This window comes from Lithobates pipiens, unplaced genomic scaffold (assembly GCF_037356315.1).
Source record: "Lithobates pipiens isolate NorthernLeopardFrog02 unplaced genomic scaffold, aLitPip1_a1.2 Scaffold_23, whole genome shotgun sequence".
In the NCBI taxonomy this organism is placed as follows: domain Eukaryota; kingdom Metazoa; phylum Chordata; class Amphibia; order Anura; family Ranidae; genus Lithobates; species Lithobates pipiens.
Genome location: NW_027507785.1, coordinates 141,930,087 through 141,951,710, shown reverse-complemented (window position 1 = coordinate 141,951,710; position 21,624 = coordinate 141,930,087). Strand labels below are relative to the sequence as shown.

At 48.1% G+C, this 21,624-nt stretch overlaps 6 pseudogenes; all 6 read right to left on the bottom strand.

The window, feature by feature from the left end:
• Positions 1–8,865: 8,865 nt before the first annotated feature.
• LOC143929053 (5S ribosomal RNA) lies at positions 8,866–8,984 on the bottom strand (annotated as a pseudogene).
• A 318-nt stretch (positions 8,985–9,302) lies between these two features.
• On the bottom strand, positions 9,303–9,421 carry LOC143928936 (5S ribosomal RNA; annotated as a pseudogene).
• Positions 9,422–9,961: 540 nt separating this feature from the next.
• On the bottom strand, positions 9,962–10,080 carry LOC143928885 (5S ribosomal RNA; annotated as a pseudogene).
• A 297-nt stretch (positions 10,081–10,377) lies between these two features.
• On the bottom strand, positions 10,378–10,496 carry LOC143929124 (5S ribosomal RNA; annotated as a pseudogene).
• Positions 10,497–11,312: 816 nt separating this feature from the next.
• Positions 11,313–11,431, bottom strand: LOC143928884 (5S ribosomal RNA; annotated as a pseudogene).
• Positions 11,432–11,534: 103 nt separating this feature from the next.
• On the bottom strand, positions 11,535–11,653 carry LOC143928565 (5S ribosomal RNA; annotated as a pseudogene).
• Between the last annotated feature and the right edge of the window lie 9,971 nt (positions 11,654–21,624).

Genomic DNA, 21,624 nt, shown 5'->3' with positions numbered 1-21,624 from the left:
GGCACCACTTGACAGGCCACGGGGCTGTCATGCCGGTGGCATCTCCCATTGGAGGAAGGGATGATGTACAGACCAGGGCGGCTCATCTTCCCTTCTGGAGTCTTGACCTTAGAGGGGGGAGTTGCACTTTGGGGGGTCTGAGTGATACCTAGTGCGCTGTACTGGAAGGGCTTGACATTCCCGCATCTGTGTCCCCTCTCCCTGGTTGCGCCCCTCGTCCCCCCCTCTGGCCCCCACCTACTCTTTGCCGACATTGCCTTCTGCAGCTTTCGGGGACACCCTGGATGACATATTTATTGAGCCTATTGGTACGAGACACTGCTTCCCTCCAGTTTGACTCTTGGACCCCCCTGGAGGATTTACCCCTTACTGTTTGGGCGGTCCCAGCCTCCCTCTGGATGCTCTACACAGCCCCCGATGGCGATGCAGGAGAGACACTAATTGGTGGGCCCCAGAACTGCTGCTCGGATGAAGTCTCCCGTTGGATGGAGGGATGGTGGCCCCAGCCCCTTGCCTGCCGGATTCTCCATGCACCGACCAGGGCTGCTCCTCTTTCATCTTGATGTGGTGACCATGGAGGGGAGGAGTTTAAACTTATTGGGTCCGGGTGGTTGCTGGTGTGAGTGCGCTAAAGGACTTGACATTTCCACATGTTTGTCCCCTCTCCCTTGCTGCCCCCCTTCCCTCCCCCCTTCCCTCCCTTACCTCCTTCCCTTCCCTCCCCCCTTCCCTCCCCTCTTTCTCTCCCCCTTTCCCCCCTCTTTTCCCCCCTTCCCTCCCCCTTTTCCCCCGGGGCGTGGAAGGAGGAGAGGGGGTAAGGAGAAGACAATCTGCCAAAGGAAGAAATACATTTGTTCGGGGGCTGCATGTACTTTTGGGGTATGGGACGGGAAACACATTTTTAAAATACTAGCCTCCCCTTTCAAAGGTCAAGATCCTTCGCTAAGGTCTACCACTCTACTAACCCCTCCTCTAAGACCAAGGGAATCTCCATTCTGATCTCTAGCAGGCTCCCCTCGGTTCTCCAGGATTCTCTGGTGGACCGTGGGGGCCGATATCTTTTTCTTAGGGGCCACATTGGAGAGCTCCTTTTTACAATTGCCACTGTGTACGGTCCCAATGATCACCAAGACACATTCCTCAGAACTACCCTGCACAGATTATGTGACTTTCGGGGGGGGGGCAAGTGGATATTAGGTTGGGACTTTAATGTCCCCTTTTGCCATCGGTTGACACTTCTGCCTCTTGCTCCTCGCTCCTCATTTCCTCTAGAAAGCGGATTACTAAGTGTTTACTGAATGACCAATTAGTTGATGTCTGGTGTCTGCAACACTCCGGATAAAGGGACTACTCTTTTGCTCTTCCCCTCACAAATCATACTTGAGGATAGACTTCTTCTTGATTCCACATGACCAACTGCACTTGGTGAGCTCTTCCTCCATCGGCCATATTACTTGGTCCGACCACGCTCCTGTAGCCCTTACCTACACTCTCTCTAGGAACCCCTCACCTAGGTCTCTATTCTGGCACCTTAATGAGAGCCTCCTCCAGATACCGGAAGTTTTAGCAGATGTGACCAGGGAATTGGACCTTTATTTCCAAGAAAACTAAACGCAGGACTGCGACCCGGGGATAATTTGGGAGGCTCACAAGTCAGTACTCCGCAGGGTATTTATCAGGCACGGGGCGCGCATCAAACGAACACGGAAGGAACAGCTTGCTAATCTGTTTTGTGAACTTGCCTCTGTGGAAGCGAAACATAAACATGCCCCGTCACGGACCTTAGAGATTGAATTGGGGACACTCCGTACCCAGATTACTGACCTACTCCATTATAAAGCGAAAGCGGCACTCCAGTTTTGTCGTAAACTGACGTAGAAGTCAGGGGACAAATGCGGAAAAATCTTAGCCAGGTCGGTAAATGAGTTGAAATCTGCCTCTTACATACCACAGTTGATAGATGAGAATGGCCAGAGGGCCTCTACCCCAACCCAAATAGCCAAAGTCTTTGAAAAATGTTACTCTGATCTCTACAACCTGCCCGATTCAGGGTCCGGACAGGACAATATAGACAGATATGTAACCGGTTCTGGTCTACCAACCCTCTCATCAGAATCACGGGAGTACTTGGAGGACCCGATCACACTGGAAGAAGTCCAGGTGGCCGTGGGACCTCCGAAGGTGGGTAAGGCTCTGGGCCCTGACGGATATACCGCACAATACTATAAGACCTTCCTCCCTATTCTCAGCCGGCGATTGGTGAATTTATTGAATACTCTGAGCTCGAATGGGGATTTTCCTGAGGATACCCTTAGAGCCCACATCTCGTTGATACCTAAGGAGGGCAAAGACCCGGGCCTATGTGGGAGCTACAGACCCATTTCCCTCCTAAATTCGGTCCTAAAACTATTCTCTAAAATCCTCGCCATCTGATTGGCACAGTACTTGCAGTCCCTTATACATATTGACCAGTTAGGTTTTATTCCCACCAGGGAAGATAGAGACAACACCATTAAGGTGCTTACCCTGGTCCATAAAGCAAAGTCATCTGGGACCCCTTGTCTTTTCGTGAGTACTGATGCCGAGAAGGCTTTTGATCGGGTCAAATGGACATTCATGTTCTCGGTCCTTCGCCATATAGGTCTGAGTGAACGGGTGCTGGCATGGATAAGTAAGATATACTCACGCCCTTCAGCTCAACTCAAAGCGAATGGGGTGCTCTCATCTCCCCTTGACATCGGGAATGGGACCAGACAGGGTTGCCCCCTGTCGCCCCTATTATTCGCACTGTCATTGGAACCCTTTCTCTCCACAATTCAACAAAACTCAGACATAACGGGACTCCAAATGGGTACTATTGAGTGCAAGATATCTGCCTACGTGGATGACATGCTGTTCTCGCTGACGAATCCCAGAGTTTCCTTGCCAAATCTCCTTCGGGAATTCCAGATATACGGGATACTTCTTGAAATCGGAGGCCATGGGGGTCGCAGTCCCCCCGCAAACGTTACTAGACTTGCAGTCCAATTTTCAATTTAAATGGACCCATACCGCACTTCCCTGGCCCCCACCCATTCATAATCCTTACCAACCTTTCCTTCCGCTGCTCACAGGAACACACTGGATGACTTGTCTATTTAACCAACTTGTAAAAGACACCACTATCCTCCTGTCTTGCACCGGTCCCCTTGGAGGCTTTACCGCTCACTGTTTGGGTGGTCTCTGCCTCCCCCTGGATGCTTCACATATACCCCGACGACATTGTCAGAGGGGCAACACTTGACAGGACACGGGGCTGTCATGCCGGTGGCATCTCCCATCGGAGGAAGGGATGATGGCCCCAACCCCTTGGCAGCAGGTTCTTTCATGTACAGACCAGGGCGGCTCATCTTCCCTTCTGGAGTCTTGACCTTAGAGGGGGGAGTTGCACTTTGGGGGGTCTGAGTGATACCTAGTGCGCTGTACTGGAAGGGCTTGACATTCCCGCATCTGTGTCCCCTCTCCCTGGTTGCGCCCCTCGTCCCCCCCTCTGGCCCCCACCTACTCTTTGCCGACATTGCCTTCTGCAGCTTTCGGGGACACCCTGGATGACATATTTATTGAGCCTATTGGTACGAGACACTGCTTCCCTCCAGTTTGACTCTTGGACCCCCCTGGAGGATTTACCCCTTACTGTTTGGGCGGTCCCAGCCTCCCTCTGGATGCTCTACACAGCCCCCGATGGCGATGCAGGAGAGACACTAATTGGCGGGCCCCAGAACTGCTGCTCGGATGAAGTCTCCCGTTGGATGGAGGGATGGTGGCCCCAGCCCCTTGCCTGCCGGATTCTCCATGCACCGACCAGGGCTGCTCATCTTTCATCTTGATGTGGTGACCATGGAGGGGAGGCGTTGAAACTTATGGGGTCCGGGTGGTTGCTGGTGTGAGTACGCTAAAGGACTTGACATTTCCGCATGTTTGTCCCCTCTCCCTTGCTGCCCCCCCTTCTCTCCCCCTTCCCTCCCTTACCTCCTTCCCTTCCACTCCCCCTTTCCCCCCTTACCCCCCTCTTTTCCCCCCTTCCCTCCCCCTTTTCCCCCGGGGCGTGGACGGAGGAGAGGGGGTAAGGAGAGGACAATCTGCCAAAGGGAGAAATACATTTGTTCGGGGGCTGCATGTACTTTTGGGGTATGGGAGGGGTTGTGGTGGATCCCATTCTGTGATGCCTTTTGTGTTGTGACGGGCTCCCTCGTGCATGCCTACATTTAGGGCGAGCAGAGGAGACCCCTCAGTGCTGACAGTTCTATGCTCTACCTCTGTTTTGATTATACTATTGTTTTTTGGTTCTATGATGTTACTGATTGTCTTTTATTTGCATACCGGTATCAGACGTGACATTTACCACTGCTGGGGATTGGGGAGACTGGGATCCGGGGGCTCCCTCTCCGACCTGTCTACCCACCAACCCAAGTAGGATGGCGCTCTAAACCCAGTGTACATCTGGTAAACGCTATAGCATAATTGTGCTGTTTTAGTATACAATTCCTGTACTGTTGAGTGCGGACAACCCTTAATTTCCCTCTCCCCCTGGGGTTGAGGTGCCCGGCCTCTTTTTCCCCTTACCTTTCCTTCCATTTCCCCTTCCTTTCTCCCCCTTAGTTCCCGCCATCCATTACCTACCCAATACCTACCTTGGTTCTTTGCTTTTCTCTGACGTCCCCCTTCCCCTCCCCGAGGAGCGATGGCAGACTCAGTCAAGGTCACCTCTCTAAGGAACTAAGGAAGGGTTAAGGGACTGAACTCCTCTGAAAAACGGTGAATCCTCCTGTGAGAACTGAAGACTTCCTATAATGATGTGGCCTTTATACAAGAAACACATTTTAAAAATACTAGCCTCCCCTTTCTACGGTCAAGATCCTTCCCTAAGGTCTACCACTCTACTAACCCCTCCTCTAAGACCAAGGGAATCTCCATTCTGATCTCTAGCAGGCTCCCCTCGGTTCTCCAGGATTCTTTGGTGGACCCTGGGGGCCGATATCTTTTTCTTAGGGGCCACATTGGAGAGCTCCTTTTTACATTTGCCACTGTGTACGCTCCCAATGATCACCAAGACACATTCCTCAGAACTACCCTGCACAGATTATGTGACTTTCGGGAGGGCCAGTTGATATTAGGTGGGGACTTTAATGTCCCCTTTCGCCATCGGTTGACACTTCTGCCTCTTGCTCCTCGCTCCTCATTTCCTCTAGAAAGCGGATTACTAAGTGCTTACTGAATGACCAATTAGTTGATGTCTGGTGTCTGCAACACTCTGGATAAAGGGACTACTCTTTTTGCTCTTCCCCTCACAAATCATACTTGAGGATAGACTTCTTCTTGATTCCACATGACCAACTGCACTTGGTGAGCTCTTCCTCCATCGGCCATATTACTTGGTCCGACCACGCTCCTGTAGCCCTTACCTACACCCTCTCTAGGAACCCCTCACCTAGGTCTCTATTCTGGCACCTTAATGAGAGCCTCCTCCAGATACCGGAAGTTTTAGCAGATGTGACCAGGGAATTGGACCTTTATTTCCAAGAAAACTAAACGCAGGACTGCGACCCGGGGATAATTTTGGAGGCTCACAAGTCAGTACTCCGCAGGGTACTTATCAGGCACGGGGCACGCATCAAACGAACACGGAAGGAACAGCTTGCTAATCTGTTTTGTGAACTTGCCTCTGTGGAAGCAAAACATAAACATGCCCTCTCACGGCCCTTAGAGATTGAATTGGGGACACTCCGTACCCAGATTACTGACCTACTCCATTATAAAGCGAAAGCGGCACTCCAGTTTTGTCGTAAACTGACGTAGGAGTCAGGGGACAAATGCGGAAAAATCTTAGCCAGGTCGGTAAAGGAGTTGAAATCTGCCTCTTACATACCACAATTGATAGATGAGAATGGCCAGAGGGCCTCTACCCCAACCCAAATAGCCAAAGTCTTTGAAAAATGTTACTCTGATCTCTACAACCTGCCCGATTCAGGGTCTGGACAGGACAATATAGACAGATATGTACCCGGTTCTGGTCTACCAACCCTCTCATCGGAATCACAGGAGTACTTGGAGGACCCGATCACACTGGAAGAAGTCCAGGGACCTCCGAAGGTGGGTAAGGCTCCGGGCCCTGACGGATATACCGCACAATACTATAAGACCTTCCTCCCTATTCTCGGCCCGCGCTTGGTGAATTTATTTAATACTCTGAGTTCGAATGGGGATTTTCCTGAGGATACCCTTAGAGCCCACATCTCGTTGATACCTAAGGAGGGCAAAGACCCGGGCCTATGTGGGAGCTACAAACCCATTTCCCTCCTAAATTCGGTCCTAAAACGATTCTCTAAAATCCTCACCACGTGATTGGCACAGCACTTGCAGTCCCTTATACATATTGACCAGTTAGGTTTTATTCCCACCAGGGAAGATAGGGACAACACCATTAAGGTGCTTACCCTGGTCCATAAAGCAAAGTCATCTGGGACCCCATGTCTTTTCGTGAGTACTGATGCCGAGAAGGCTTTTGATCGGGTCAAATGGACATTCATGTTCTCGGTCCTTCGCCATATAAGTCTGAGTGAACGGATGCTGGCATGGATAAGTAAGATATACTCACGCCCTTTAGCTCAACTCAAAGCGAATGGGGTGCTCTCATGTCCCCTTGACATCGGGAATGTGACCAGACAGGGTTGCCACCTGTCGCCCCTATTATTCGCACTGTCATTGGAACCCTTTCTCTCCACAATTCGACAAAACTCAGACATAACGGGACTCCAAATGGGTATTATTGAGTGCAAGATATCTGCCTACGTAGATGACATGCTGTTCTCGTTGAAGAATCCCAGAGTTTCCTTGCCAAATCTCCTTCGGGAATTCCAGATATATGGGATACTTCTTGAAATCAGAGGCTATGGGGGTCGCAGTCCCCCCGCAAACATTACTAGACTTGCAGTCCAATTTTCGATTTAAAAGGACCCATACAGTCCTTAAGTACTTAGGTACTTTCCCCCAGACATCGCGCGTACGTTTATGTTGAACTTCCCCCCACCCCTTGTCACTAATATCTGCAGTTTGCTTCACGGGTGGCATTCTGGCCTCCATTCCTGGTTCAGGAGATGCAATCTCATTAAAATGAACATACTCCCTAAATGTACCTATCTTTTCCAAGCTCTCCCCATCCAGAGTCCAGTCCCGTTTTTTAAGCAAGCTCAATCCCTGCTCACTCAATTTAACTGGGCCCACAAAAATCCCAGACTTAAGTGGTCACAGCTGACATTGTCTAAACAACAGGGAGGGTTGGTTCTCCCTGACTTGCGATGCTACTACCTGGCCTCCCATCTGGGGCGTGTATTGGACTGGAATGGAAACAAACTTTCTAAGCTCTGGGTGCAACTAGGACAATCTCACTCCTTAATTCCGCTAAGAAGCGCCATGTGGTGCTATAAGGATTTACCCACAGAATTGACGTCACATCCCACTATAGGGGCTTCATTGAAAGTCAGTCACCTGATCGCTACCCAAAACACACTCACGTCTTTGACTTCCCCCCTATTCCCTATACGTGACCATCCGAACTTTGAACCGGGGACCCACTTAGAAATTCCAACCTAGACCATGCGTCTAAATTCGTCATTGATGGAAAATGGCCTTCTTTCTCAACCCTAACAGATCCGACAGGGCTTTTCCAACTGCCTTTTTGGAGAGCGGCGCAACAACATTCCATCCCCAATACTCAAACTTTCGCCCGCCTCAGACGGAGTTTGAGACTCTGTGCAGGAGCGAAATCCCTTTGGTCCACATTCTCTCTCAAACAGATCACCCATACTTAACCTGTCTGTCCAACTGGGAAAAGGACCTTAATTGCTCGTTTTCCCCAGCACAGAGACAACGCATTATCACTTTGGCTCTCAAAACCTTGCTGTGCACGAAGATACAGGAGGCAAATTTTAAAATTCTCACCAGGTGGTATTTGACACCATCAAAGCTGCATAAATAATTCCCCTCTTCCTCGAACATATGCTGGAGGTGTGGAGAAGAAGAGGGCACGTTGCTCCACATTTTTTGGTCCTGCCCCAGCTTGGTGGACTTCTGGACAGAGATCCGATGCATAACACAAAAATTCACAGACTTCTCCATCCCGGAAGAGGCTGCATTCTTTCTCTTGCACCATTCACAGATTCCCATTAAGAAGTACAAAAAATCTATTTTACGGCATGTGATAAATGCAGCGAAATCCTGCATCCCTCTCTATTGGAAAAAATGTTCCCCCCCTTTCATTACTCACTGGCTTAGGAAAATAGAGGACATTAAAAAAAATGGAGGACTTGATCCTCACATCACAAGGTAAACAAGAATTTTTTAAACAAACCTGGGACATCTGGAATACCTTTATATTCTCGCTGGAAGGATGTCGCCTGCTATCACCTTAGTGCTCTGAGCTTTCCTTGACTGGCCCCTTGGACAGTGGCTGCCATTGTGTCTCATCCCCTCTTCTCCTTTCCTGATCTTTCACCCCTTCTCTTTTCTGCCTTCCACCCCTATCTCTCACCCCCTCCACCCCCTCTCTCTTTTGGAAAAAGTGGAAAATTGGGAAAGACGGCCCCACCCCCCCCCTCTGGATGGATTATGCCGGAGGGACCTGGGGTTTGTGTGACCCTGGATCTTGGTACAGTACTTTATCCGTGCCTTGAATCATTATGATTGATGGAAGGCAGACTCACAGTTGCGAATATACCTGTATCAAGTATTGTTCAGCTGCTTTTTGCTCTGTATTTCTCTGTTGCATTATGTACTCGGGGGACCGTCTTCCCCTGTTTGGAGAAAAAATTATATTTGAAAAAAAAAAGAAGCCTACAACACCTGGTATTCCCAGGCGGTCTCCCATCCAGGCATTAACCAGGCCCGACCCTGCTTAGCCTCCAAGATCAGACGAGATGGAACAGATTCAGGGTGATGTGGCCGTAGCCAATATCTTCAGGCACTCTCAACTCTCTTGACAAACGCCAAGATGGTCACCTTGGGAAAGAAACAAAAAAAAACAAGTCAACGCCAACAACATAAAAAGAAGTCTACAGCACCTAGTATTCCCAGGTGGTCTCTAATCCAGGTATTAACAAGGCCCGACCCTGTTTAGTCTCTGAGATCAGACGAGATCTGGTGCTTTCAGGGTTATGTGGCCATAGGCAAGCTCTTCAGGCACTCTCAACCCTCTTGACAAACACCAAGATGGTCACCTTGGTAAACAAACAAAACAAAAACAAGTCAACGCCAACAATATAAAAAGAAGCCTACAGCACCTAGTATTCCCAGGTTGTCTCCAATCCAGGTACTAGCAAGGCCCAACCCTGTTTAGCCTCTGAGATCAGAGGAGATCGGGCGCTTTCAGGGTTATGTGCCCATATGCAATCTCTTTGGGCACTCTCAACCCTCTTGACAAATGCCAAGATAGTCACCTTGAGATACAAGCGAAAAAAGACAGGTCAATGTCAACAACATAAAAAGAAGAATACGGCACCTGGTATTCCAACACCATCTCCCATCCAGGTACTAACTAGGCCCAACCCTTCTTAGCCTCAGAGATGAGAAGAGATAGGGCTTTTTCAGGGTGATGCTGCTGTAAGCGATCTCTTTGGGCACTCTCAACCCTCTTGACAAATGCCAAGATGGTCACCTTGGGAAACAAGCGGAAAAAAACAAACGAATCAACGCCAACAACATAAAAAGAAGCCTACAATAACTGGTATTCCCAGGTGGTCTCCCATCCAGGAACTAACCAGGCCTGACTCTTCGTAGCCTCCAAGATCAGACAAGATTGGGTGCTTTCAGAGTGATGTGGCCATAGGCAATCTCTTCAGGCACTCTCAACCCTCTTGACAAACACCAAGAAGGTGACCTTGGGAAACAAGCTAAAAAAAAACAGGTCAACGCCAACAACATAAAAAGAAGCCTACGACACCTGGTATTCCCAGGCGGTCTCCCATCCACGTACTAACAAGGCCCGACTCTTCTTAGCCTCCAACATCAAATGAGATCGGGTGCTTTCAGGGTGATGTGCCCGTAGGCAATCCCTTCAGGCACTTTCAACCCTCTTGACAAACGCCAAGATGGTCACCTTGGGAATCAAGCAACATCTTAAAAAAAAAGCCTATGGCATTGAGAAATCCCAGGCGGTCTCCCATCCAGGTACTAACCAGGTCCCAACCCTGCTTAGCCTCTGAGATCAAATGAGATTGGGCTCTTTCAGGGTGATGCAGCCATAGTAGATTTTTTTCAGGCACGCTCAACCCTCTTGACAAACGCCAAGATGGTCACCTTGGGAAGCAAACAAAAAATCAAGTCAACGCCAACAACATAAAAAGAAGCCTACAGCACCTAGTATTCCCAGGCGGTCTCCCATCCAGGTATTAACAAGGCACGACCCTTTCTAGCTTCTGAGATCAGAGGAGATTGGGTGCTTTCAGGGTGATGTGCCCATAGGCAATCTCTTTGGGCACTCTCATCCCTCTTGAAAAATGCCAAGATAGTCACCCTGGGAAACAAGCGAAAAAAAAACAGGTCAACGCCAACAACATGAAAAGAAGAATACGGCACCTGGTATTCCAAGGCCGTCTCCCATTCAAGTACTAACTAGGCCCAACCCTTCTTAGCCTCTGAGATCAGAAGAGATAGGGTGCTTTCAGGGTGATGCTGCTGTAAGCGATCTCTTTAAGCACTCTCTACCCTCTTGACAAATGCCAAGATGATCACTTTGGGAAACAAGCGAAAAAAAAACAGGTCAACACCAACAACATAAAAAGAAGCCTGCGGCATCTGGAAAACCCAGGCGTTCTCCCATCCAGGTACAAACCAGGCCCAGCCCTGCTTAGCCTCTGAGACCAGACGAGATTGGGTGCTTTCAGGGTGTTGTGCCCGTAGGCAATTTCTTTGGGCACTCTGAAGCCTCTTGACAAAGGCCAAGATGGTCACCTTGGGAAAAAAGGGAAAAAAAACAGGTCAAAGCCAACAACATAAAAAGAAGCCTACGGCATCCGGTATTCCCAGGCGATCTCCCAATCAAGACACTAACCAGGCCAGATCCTTCAATGGCACCTGGTCTTCCCAGGCAGTCTCCCATCCAGGTACTAACCAGGCCTGACACTGCTTAGCCTCTGAAATCAGACGAGATTGGGTGCTTTCAGGGTGATGTGGCCGTAAGCATTCTCTTAAAGACACGCCCAACCCTCTTGACAAACGCCAAGATGGTCGCCTTCCGAGACAAGCGAAAAAAACAGGTCAAAGCCAACAACATAAAAAGAAGCCTATGGCACCTGGTATTCCCAGGCGGTCTCCCATCCAGGTACTAACCAGGCCTGACACTGTTTAGCCTCCGAGATCAGACGAGATTGGGCGCTTTCAGGGTGATGGGGCTGTAGGTGATCTCTTCGGGCACTCTCCACCCTCTTGACAAATGCCAAGATGGTCACCTTGGGAAACAAGTGAAAAAAAAAGAACATGTCAACGCCAACAGCATAAAAAGAAGCCTACGGCACCTGGTATTCCCAGTCGGTCTCCCATCCAGTTACTAATCAGGCCCGACAATGCTTAGCCTCCGAGATCAGACAAGATCGGGCACTTTCAGGGTGATTTGGCCATAGGCCAACAACATAAAAAATAGGATTTTTATATACAGCTTACCTGTAAAATCCTTTTCTTGAGAGTACATCACGGGACACAGGAGCTTCATTACATAGTGGGTTATATAGGCACCTCTGGTGATTGGACACTGGTTAACCCCCAATTAAGGAGAATTCCTCCCCTATATAACCCCTCCCATATGGGAGGCACCTCAGTTTTGTAGCAAAGCAATAGGAAACCACGTAAAACCCAAGAGGGGTGGGAGCCCTGTGTCCCATTATGTACTCTCAAGAAAAGGATTTTACAGGTAAGCTGTATATAAAAATCCTATTTTCTTGATCATACATCATGGAACACAGGAGCTTCATTGCATAGTGGGATGTCCCAAAGCAATGCTCAGATTGAGGGGAGGGAGACACAGATCACAATATATAGACCGCCAAGGACCGGAGGACCTAAACTGCAGCCTGCAGTACACTGCGCCCAAAGGCGATATCCTCTTGCCCTCTGACATCCACCTGATAGAATCTGGTGAATGTGTGGACTGATGACCAAGTTGCAGCCTTACAGATCTGAGCCAGGGAGGCCTGGTGATGCACTGCCCAAAAAGCACTTACAGCCCTAGTTGAGTGCGCTTTCACTTGAAAAGGAGGGATCTTCCCTTTAACACTATAGGCCTGAGAAATAATCTGTCTAATCCACCTTGAGAGAGTGGATTTTGATGCCGCCTGACCCTTCCTAGGGCCTTCCGGCAAAATAAATAAGCAATCAGTTTTCCTTATCTGTGCAGTTGCCTGAAGATAGATACTGATTGCCCTTACCACATCCAAAGTGTGCAAAGATTCTTCTTCTGTGGACTGTGGGTCCGGAAAAAAGGATGGTAGGCTTACATCTTGATTCAAATGGAATCCTGAAACCACCTTAGGCAGAAAGGACCTGTTGGGACGCATTACCACCAGGTCCTTATGAATAATTAGATACGGTTCTTTACTGGAGAGAGCTGCTAGTTCTGACACTCTTCTAGCCGTGGATATGGCTACCAAGAAAACCAATTTTTTAGTCAAAAGAACTAACGAAGCCTGATGCAAAGGTTCAAAAGGTTGCCCCTGCAAAGCTGAGAGAACCAAATTCAGATCCCATGGGCATACCGGAGGTTTGACTGGCGGCCTTATTCGCATAGCCCCCTGGATGAAAGCCCGCACCAGGGAATGCGATGCAAGTGGTTTCTGAAAAAACTCTGACAAGGCCGAAATATGCACCTTGATAGTGCTTACGGCCAAATTCATTTCTAGGCCTGACTGGAGGAAGGTTAAGATCCTGCTAATGACATACTTTCTAGGATGACATTCCCTGAGTTCACACCAGGAAACATATGCCCTCCAGATTTTGTAGTAAATAAGCCTGGAGGCCGGCTTTCTGGCATTGACCAGAGTAGAAAGGACTGGCCCGAAAGCCCACGGTCTCTCAAAATGTGGGTCTCAGCAGCCAAACTGTCAAATTCAGACTGTGTAAAGCAGGACTGTGTAAAGCAGGACCCTGTGAGAGCAGATCTGGCCGGAGAGGGAGGATCCACGGCCTGCCTACTGCCAACTTCATGATCTCTGCGTACCACAGTCGCCTGGGCCAAGCCGGGGCTACCAAAAGAACCGACTTTGTCTCCCTCTTGACTATTCCCAGGAACCGCGACAGAATGGGGCACGGGGGGAAGGCATATATCAAATTGTACTGATCCCAGGGAACTGTCAGAGCATCCGACCCCTGAGCGAGTGTATCTCTTGTCCTTGACACAAATTTGTCCAGTTTTCTGTTGAACCTGGACGCAAACAGATCTACGTCTGGAGTACCCCACCTGCGACTTATGTTCCAAAACACGTCGGGGTGCAGAGCCCATTCTCCTGGGCACAACTGCTGGTGGCGCAGAAAATCCGCCTGCCAATTTTCCACTCCTGGAATGAAGACTGCAGAAAGGCATGGAACATGCCTTTCTGCCCAGACAAGTATGCGATTCACCTCTTTTTGCGCAACCAGACTCCTGGTACCGCCCTGGTGATTGATATAGGCCACTGCTGTGGCATTGTCGGACTGAACCCAAACAGGGAGACCCTGTAGTCTGAAAGACCAGTTTATGAGATCCATATAAACTGCCCGGATCTCCAATACATTTATGGGCAATAGCTTCTCGATCGCAGACCATTTCCCCTGCGAGCACGTCTCCTCCAACACTGCTCCCCAGCCTGTCAGGCTGGCATCTGTCATAATAATCTTCAATGGAAGAGGAAGAACATTTTTAACTTTCAGCAAATTCTCGGTTTGTAACCACCAGACGAGGCTCTTGCGTGTCCCTGGGGATAGACGCATAGGAAGATCCAAGGATTGGGGCTTCCTGTTCCAAGCCGCAAGGATGCATCTTTGCAGAGGCCTTGAGTGGAACTGAGTGAATGGAACGGCCTCGAAGGAGGCGACCATTTCCCCTAACAGTCTCATGCACAACCGAATGGGGGAAGATCTTCTGCCCAGAATTAGGCGCACCAGAACCCCAATGGCCAAGGCTTTTGGCCTTGGTAGAAACACCTTGCCCTGAGCAGTGTCGATAACCATACCCAGGTATTCCAACCTGGTAGCAGGCTGTAGGGACGGCTTTTCTAGGTTTATAATCCAACCTAGGCATTCCAGGTGTTCTAGCGTTCTGGTAACACTGTGGTTCAGGAGCGCTACTGTTTTCTCTATGAGAAGCAAATCGTCTAGATAAGCCATGATGGCTATACCCTGAGCTCTTAGGTTTGCCAAGAGAGGGTCCAGAATCTTTGTGAAGACTCGAGGGGCCGTAGCTAGCCCGAACGGCAAAGCCACAAATTGAAAATAGTGCTGCTCTACCGCAAACCTTAGATACTTTTGGTGTGCGGGAAAAATTGCCACATAGAGATATGCATCCTTGATGTCTATTGATGCCATAAACTCTCTCCCTTGCAGGGAGGAAACCACAGTGCGAATTGACTGTATTCGGAAGGACCGGATGCGTAAAAATCGGTTCAGATCCTTCAGATCCAGGATAGGTCTGACACTTCCATTTGGCTTTGGAACGATGAAGAGATTCGAGTTAAACCCTGAACCCTGTTCTTTTGGGTCCACTTCTACTATCACCCCCTGGGATAGTAAGTGATCTAAGGCCAGAAATAGCGGTCTTTGCTTTACTGGGTCCCTGGGGATCCTTGATCTTAGAAAGCGAGAAGGTGGAATCTCCTGAAACTCCAGCTTGTAGCCCAGGGATACCGAAGAGACCACCCACTCGTCCCGGATCTCTTCCCGCCAGGCTTCTGCAAACTGCAGGAGCCTTCCCCCCACTTGGCCGAGCGGGGGCGCCCCTTCACAAGGAAGCTTTCGGGCTCTGCTTGGCAGGCTTTCGCCCCCAGGATTTCTTCTGCCCCTGGGCCCGGCCTTGAGCCTTTCCTGTAGAGGGGGGTTGAGAAGGCCGTCGCCACTGCTTAGAGCTTGATGCTCCGGGAGAGAGAGAACGCCTAAATGATGGACGTTTGCTCCTTTTGACTGGAAGGAGAGTAGATTTACCCCCTGAAATTTTTTGGACGAATTTGTCTAATTCTTCTCCAAACAAACGTTCCCCTTTAAACGGGAACCCAATCAAATGCTTCTTGCATGATAGCTCAGCTGCCCAATTCTTTAGCCATAGGGCCCTTCGCATGTGTACCAACAGGAGAGACAAACGAGATGCTTGTTGGACAGAATCCAAAATCGCATCAATCATGAAACACAGAATTTGAGGTATTTCTGCATAATTCTCCACTTCCTCACTGGGAAGGAGTCCAAGCATCTGCTTAACCTGTTCCTTGAGGAACTGACACAACCCCACAGCTGCGACTGTAGCTTGCACTACAGCGCCAGTCATGGAAAAGGAGGCTTTTATTAATGTTTCCAGCTTCTTATCAGTTGGATCTTTAAATACCTGAGCATTATCCAAAGGACAGGTCAGGTTTCTATTCGCGCAAGAAACAGCCGCATCGACAGATGGGACCCCCCATATCTTGGTGAAACTTTCCTCCAGAGGATAAAGCATAGAAAACCTTTTAGGAGGAGAAAACTGTTTATCGGGATGTCCCCAATCCTCATACAACAATTTATCCATTAAGGGATGAATTGGAAAGGAAAAGGCCGGTTGTGGGATTTTCCTGACTCCCAGGGAAGAAACAGAGGACGTAGCGATCTCAGCAGCAGGCATTCTGAATGTGGTACGCACCAATTCAGTATAATACTGCACCTGTTTTCTGAGCGCCTGGGAGGAGGGGACTCTCTCCTCTTCCTCTGATTCATCCGACTTCTCAAGATCCCTGTCCCAAGATAGGGATCTCTCCTCATTGTCAGAAGTGTCATCTGAAAGAGGAATCTCAGCAGAGGGAGGGGATCTACCCCTTTTCCTGCTATCTTTCAGGGAAGCTGAAATAAAATTCATGATTCTTCCTTCAAAACCCTCCAATGTAGCCCTAAGGGAGTCCTCAGTAGTGACGTATACCGGGGCTGAAATATTAGGAGAGGCTGCAAATCCTGACAGGGGCACTGACTCATCCTGTGAGGCTGACTCCAGTTTTGCAGGGGGGGATGGTAACCTACAGGCATTTTTAGAATACCTAGAACTAGGCGGTGACTTACCAGTGCCCTTGTTATCTCCTCCTGAGACCCTCTTACGAGGAGGCATAGTCCTAAGCTACAAAGCAGAGGTACTAGTACAAAGTGCAATCACTGTTGTGCTTAAAGTCTCACAATAAATATATATGCTTAAACTGCACAACCTGATGCTGAGTAGGTGTCTTAGGTTTGCCTGGATCCAATCCCGTGGGATGCTTACTGCCCACAGCTCCTGTGTCTCCACTTACAGCCCCCTGATGCTCTGAGCTGTAAAACTGCCGTCTGGCGCCTGCACAGTACAGCGCCATGCACACCGAACGACACGGCTCGCAAATACACTCCATTAGCATGGGAGCAAGCTTGGCACGCATGTGCACGAGGACCGCCGGTATCCAGGGGGGAAGGGAATTTCCATCGGAGCTGCCTGGGACCCCCAGACTACGTGGGACCCCTGTATTACCTTCATTGTGGCAGAGATTGCAGTGGAGACGTGAGTCATCTGGGAGAACCAGGCTTCACTGAGCGTGTGTATCTGAAAGGCATGTAAGTATGCATCAGGCTGCTCTTACTCCCTCTAGTGGTGGAAACCAGGTAAGACATACAACTACTCAATGAAGAAATCCATAATATAATTTATACAGGATTAACTTCCCTTACCTGTCCTCGCCTCAGGAATTGCTGAAAACAGACAGATTCCAGCCTTCACCCATTACGGCGGGCAGAATTGTGCCAACCTTCAGGTTTTTTTTGGGGTTCCTTCTCAGAAGAACCTCCTACCTGGACCTTGTAATAGACTCTGCCAGAAACTTTCGTGCCACTATGCAAATAGTACAGTAAGTCTGGTTTTCCCAGAGACCAGTCTTCCAATAGGAGAGGACTTACAGGCAAAACCTCGTTTCTTCAGATGATGGAGCCTGGGTATCATATCATCTTGGGAGTCAAAATATCGGCCCGAGATATGGATCCGGTTTGTTGTAGCCCTTAGGCCCCCGCAGGGACCTGCACAGAGCTTTCTTCATAGCACATTTTTTACGTGACCAACCACCATAGATACAGGCGAAAAAATGGAGGTGCCTCCCATATGGGAGGGGTTATATAGGGAAGGAATTTTCCTTAATTGGGGGTTAATCAGTGTCCAATCACCAGAGGTGCCTATATAACCCACTGTGTAATGATCCTGTGTCCCGTGATCTATGATCAAGAAATAAGCATAAGGCACCTGGTATTTCCCAGTCGGTCTTCCATCCAGTTACTAATCAGGCCCGACAATGCTTAGCCTCCGAGATCAGACAATATCGGGCACTTTCAAGGTAATGGGGCCATAGGCGATCTCTTTGGGCACTCTCAACCATCTTGACAAACGCCAACATGGTCATCTTGGGAAACAAGCGAAAAAAAACAAGTCATTGCCAACATTGGAGGCTAAGCAGGGTTGGGCAATCAGTTTCCTTGCCTGAAATAGGCATCTCAGAACTGCCATCTGGCTGCTTCCCGGGTTTCCAACTCCTTCAACTAATCCCAGGAGACAATACTTCGCCTCCATCCTGGTGGAGATTCCACACACCCGATCAATGGTTCCTGTCACCTCCGTCCAGTAGCAGATCAACTTCGGGCATCTCCAAAACATGTGCATCATGTCTCCCCCCATGTTCCCGCACCGGGGACAACTTGCGTCCAGCCGTTCGGCCAAATTGAAAAAGTTTACGAGGAGCATAATAAGTTCTATATAATAAGAACAGATGTGACATCCTCTGAGAGGAGAGCCCCAATTGACCACAGGCAGTATTCCTGTGGCCAATTATATCTCAAGGGGGTTTAGTACACACCCCACACTATATAAGGCCGCCAGCGTGGCGGCCTTGTATAGTGTGTTGCGGCGGTCAGGGAAAGAGGACGATAGGCATGGACAGTGTCTTTACTGCTTGGGAACCTAGCACTGTTACAGTGGGTGTTATGTGCCTCCTGCAGAGTACACACCTGAAGCTACCCTTTATTACTGGTGTTCAATTTCTGCAATACAGGCATCTGCAGTGCAGAAGTTAGAGTGGGTGTTGTGTGCCTCCTGCACAGTATACACCTGAAGATACCCCTTATTGCTGGTGTTCTGGTTCTGTAATGCAGGAACCTAGCACTGTTACAGTGGGTGTTGTGTGCCTCCCATGCTTGTCCTTATTTTCGGCAGCTGGACGTGTTGAGCCACATCATGCTGAACACTTGGTCGGATGTGAAAGACCAAGCCCTCCTAATGCTCCTCATCCTCTCTCACCCAGGCTCAGGGTACTAGCCTGTGTTCTGTATACACTAGGCTTTCTTCTGTATACCCTATCCTCTCTTTATACTCTAGCCTGTCGTTTATGTACACTAGACTCTTTGTTTACCTCATAAATGGCAGTGTATATAGAAGGAAGGCAAGTTTATACAGAGAGGCTAAGGTATACAGAAGGTAGGCTAGAGAATAAAGAAGACAGGCTAGTGTATACAGGACACATGCTAATGTATACAGAAAACAGGCTTGGTTATAGAGAGAGACTGAGACTATTATATTCAGAAGAAAAGCTAGTGTATATAGAGAGGCAGGCTGGGGTATACAGAGAGGCTAGTGAATACAGATAGGGTGATGTATACAGAAATGCTAGTGTATACAGAGAGGCTAGAGTATACAGTTATTCTGGGGTATACAGAGAGGCTAGTTTAAAGAGAGGCTAGTGTAAACAGAATACAGACTCATGTATGCAGATAGGCTTGAGTATACAGAGATGCTAGAGTAAACAGTGAGGCTGGGGTACACAGAGAGGCTAGTTTAAAGAGAGGCTAGTATATACAAAGATGTTAGTGTATATAGAGAGGTTAGTGTATAGAGAGAGTCGAGTGTATACAGATAGGACAGTGCATATAAAGAGACTAGTCTATACAGAAGACAGGCTTGGGTATACATCCAAGCTGACAGTGTATACAGAAGACTGGGTAGTGTATACAGAGAATCTAGTGGGTACAGAAGACAGGCTGGTGTATTCTAGATAGTTTTTACAGTCTAGTGTATACAGAAGACAGGCTGTGGTATACAGAGGGTTTAGTGTATTCAGAGAGTCTGGTGTATACAGTCGGCGAGTGTATACATAAGACTGGCTAGTTTACACAGTGTTTACAGAGATGCAAGGGTGTACAGAGAAGCTAGTAAATATAGAAGACTACAGCATACAGAAGAAAGGCTAGTGAATACAGAATAAAGGCTGGCTTCTACAGAGAGGCTAGTGCATACAGTGAAGCTATTTTATATAGAAGCCTGGTTAGTGTATACAGAGAAGCTAGTGTGTACAGAAGAAAGGCTAGACAGGCTATAAAGAGAGACAAGTGTTTACAGAGGACAGTTTGGGGTATAGAGAGATGCTAGTTTATACAGAGAGACTAATGTATACAGAAGACAGGCTTGGGTATACATCCAAGCTGACAGTGTATACAGAAGACTGGGTAGTGTATACAGAGAATCTAGTGGGTACAGAAGACAGGCTGGTGTATTCTAGATAGTTTTTACAGTCTAGTGTATACAGAAGACAGGCTGTGGTATACAGAGGGTTTAGTGTATTCAGAGAGTCTGGTGTATACAGTCGGCGAGTGTATACATAAGACTGGCTAGTTTACACAGTGTTTACAGAGATGCAAGGGTGTACAGAGAAGCTGGTATATATAGAAGACTACAGCATACAGAAGAAAGGCTAGTGAATACAGACTCGTGCATGCAGATAGGCTTGAGTATACAGAGATGCTAGAGTAAACAGTGAGGCTGGGGTACACAGAGAGGCTAGTTTAAAGAGAGGCTAGTATATACAAAGATGTTAGTGTATATAGAGAGGTTAGTGTATACAGAGGATCGAGTGTATACAGAAAGGACAGTGCATATAGAGAAACTAGTGTATACAGAAGAAAAACTTGGGTATACATCAAAGCTGACAGTGTATACAGAAGACTGGGTAGTGTATACAGAGTGTCTAGTGGGTACAGAAGACAGGCTGGTGTATTCTAGCTAATTTTTACAGTCTAGTGTATACACAAGACAGGCTGTGGTATACAGAGGGTTTAGTGTATTCAGAGAGTCTGGTGTATACAGTCGGCGAGTGTATACATAAGACTGGCTAGTTTACACAGTGTTTACAGAGATGCAAGGGTGTACAGAGAAGCTAGTATATATAGAAGACTACAGCATACAGAAGAAAGGCTAGTGAATACAGAATAAAGGCTGGCTTCTACAGAGAGGCTAGTGCATACAGTGAAGCTATTTTATATAGAAGCCTGGTTAGTGTATACAGAGAAGCTAGTGTGTACAGAAGAAAGGCTAGACAGGCTACAAAGAGAGACAAGTGTTTACAGAGGACAGTTTGGGGTATAGAGAGATGCTAGTTTATACAGAGAGACTAATGTATACAGAAGACAGGCTTGGGTATACATCCAAGCTGACAGTGTATACAGAAGACTGGGTAGTGTATACAGAGAATCTAGTGGGTACAGAAGACAGGCTGGTGTATTCTAGATAGTTTTTACAGTCTAGTGTATACAGAAGACAGGCTGTGGTATACAGAGGGTTTAGTGTATTCAGAGAGTCTGGTGTATACAGTCGGCGAGTGTATACATAAGACTGGCTAGTTTACAGTGTTTACATAGATGCAAGGGTGTACAGAGAAGCTAGTATATATAGAAGACTACAGCATACAGAAGAAAGGCTAGTGAATACAGAATAAAGGCTGGCTTCTACGGAGAGGCTAGTGTATGCAGAACACTATCTAGGGTATAAAGAGAGGCTAGATTATACAGAGAGGCTAGTGCATACAGTGAAGCTATTTTATATAGAAGCCTGGTTAGTGTATACAGAGAAGCTAGTGTGTACAGAACAAAGGCTAGACAGGCTATAAAGAGAGACAAGTGTTTACAGAGGACAGTTTGGGGTATAGAGAGATGCTAGTTTATACAGAGAGGGCATACAGAAGACAGAAGACGGGCTAGTGTATTCAGAACATAGGCTAGGTATTCAGAGAGTCTAGTGTATACAGTCGGCGAGTGTATACATAAGACTGGCTAGTTTACACAGTGTTTACAGAGATGCAAGGGTGTACAGAGAAGCTGGTATATATAGAAGACTACAGCATACAGAAGAAAGGCTAGTGAATACAGACTCGTGCATGCAGATAGGCTTGAGTATACAGAGATGCTAGAGTAAACAGTGAGGCTGGGGTACACAGAGAGGCTAGTTTAAAGAGAGGCTAGTATATACAAAGATGTTAGTGTATATAGAGAGGTTAGTGTATACAGAGGGTCGAGTGTATACAGAAAGGACAGTGCATATAGAGAAACTAGTGTATACAGAAG